The following is a 1,988-nucleotide window of genomic DNA, read 5'->3' on the forward strand; positions in this document are numbered from 1 at the left end:
ATTGTATTTTGTAAATATAAACAAATTTTGATTTTGATGGCTGCAACACACTCCAAAAAAGTTGGGACAGAGGCATGTTTAACACTCTGTCACATCAACTTTCCTTTTAATTACAACATTTAATCGTTTGGGAACCCAGCAGCACTATGTCAAAACAGCAAGCAAATGCGTTAATGTACAAAACCCAACAAGCTGCGTTAAAATAACACAACATGTGTTCTGTCCAATATTTACCCAGCACTTAGTTGCCAAAGCCAGAAATGGCTGATTTTAACCCAGCATTTTTACAGTGTAGAATCTGTAGAATCTGTAAGATGTTTATAATTTTTATGAAGTGTGAAAATTTGTTTTTTTGTTGTTGTTATTTAGTACTGCCATGAGGAAGCTCTGTAACATCTACATATTTTCCACAAGATAAATCAATATCTGAGATTAAACAAATTAGCCCGTTTAAAAATGCACTACATACTCTTGGTATATTTTGCCTCCTCAGGTGTAAGAGTTTTTCAGCTGTCAGCGCCTCATTTCATGAAAACAATGAATCTACATTTATCCATACATTTAAACTCATTCATGATGTAGAATCAATGTACATACTGAAACCAAAAATACAACAATCAGATCTGTGGAGCTGACCTAAAGAACTTTTTCAGACTCGCTCTGGAGTTCCATCCTCTCTCCTTCGCAAACATGAACACACTCCCAAACAGATCAGGAAATGAAGCCATCAGGCTGATGCTCTCAGCGTCCTCTGGACTATGTAGAGAAAAAAAGACATGGTCTGACACACAATAATACTAAATTATTCTGGTATAAATACCTTGTATGGTATTACATGTCACTCACTAATGCTCGTGTAGGTTGCGTATAAATCGCAGCAGGCCCAGTGTGTTCTCAGGATAGGGTTTCTTCTTACCCTCCAGTTTCTGGACAATCTCAGATGGAAACTGACAAAAGAAATATAATTACAAATACAATTTATTTTCCAGACCAAGATTATAGCAGGCCATGCACTACATTCAACTGATTTTACATTCAACTGAGGAAAGTCTTGAAGACATTAAATCAAAGTTTTGAAGATAATTTTATTATTTAAACATTTCTTAAATATATTTACATATTTTATGTAAGTATTTTTGCATATTTGAGCATTGACGTTAGACCCACTTTAGTCTTCCATTCAGAAAAGCTTTTCCCCTCTGTGTATTTTTCAGCGTCTTGAAGGAGCTCCTCATCAACATTACGATAGTTGTTAACCTCTTTCTGGTTCCCCAATTTATGCAAATACTCCACTCTCCTGACAGGATTTCAGAAACAATATAAAAAAGTTGATATGCAATGCAGTTTTCCCTTTATCTAATATAAAACCATAAGTTGCTAGTACTGTAAGCAGTGCTGAAACTCTCTAGCTTGTACCAAAATTAAAAATCATGAGTTTAATAAGGTCATGAGGTGTTTGTTCATTTTAGATTGATAAATGTCATTGCCAACTCAATGGAGTATTTTACCTGTCATCAGTCCAGACGAAGGGGTGTGCGAGGGTTTGCTCCACAGTTGGTCTCTCATTTGGATCTTCATTTATCATCCACTCGACGAGATCCTTCGCTACATCATTATCCAGATGCTCCAGTGAGTATCTTCCTTGTAAAATGTTGACTTCACAAAATGGTTGTTCACCAAATGGATGTTGTCCTCCAGAGAGAATGTAGTACACTAACATGCCAGCGACCTTCAAACAGTGTTACTAGTTTAGAATTTTCGTCTACTAAAATTAAAATTAATTGTATTTAAGTCAATAAGTAAATTTTTCATTATATATATTTGTAATATTTTTTATTAATTTAAAATAATTACAATATTGCTGACTCAAAATGAGAGGAGAGACCACCTGAATGTCGGAGCTCCTCTTGTAGCCAGTGTTGAATTTCTCATGTATGTTTTCCTTTGCCTTCCAGCATCTAGTTCCAGCGATGCTTGTTCGTAAAGTG

At 35.3% G+C, this 1,988-nt stretch overlaps 1 pseudogene; it reads right to left on the reverse strand.

Annotated features, from left to right (window-relative positions):
* LOC107559945 (uncharacterized) overlaps positions 1 to 1,988 on the reverse strand; it is a 9,491-nt pseudogene that overhangs the window by 5,117 nt on the left and 2,386 nt on the right.

This window comes from Sinocyclocheilus grahami, unplaced genomic scaffold (assembly GCF_001515645.1).
Source record: "Sinocyclocheilus grahami isolate Dianchi unplaced genomic scaffold, SAMN03320097.WGS_v1.1 scaffold706.1, whole genome shotgun sequence".
NCBI lineage: Eukaryota > Metazoa > Chordata > Actinopteri > Cypriniformes > Cyprinidae > Sinocyclocheilus > Sinocyclocheilus grahami.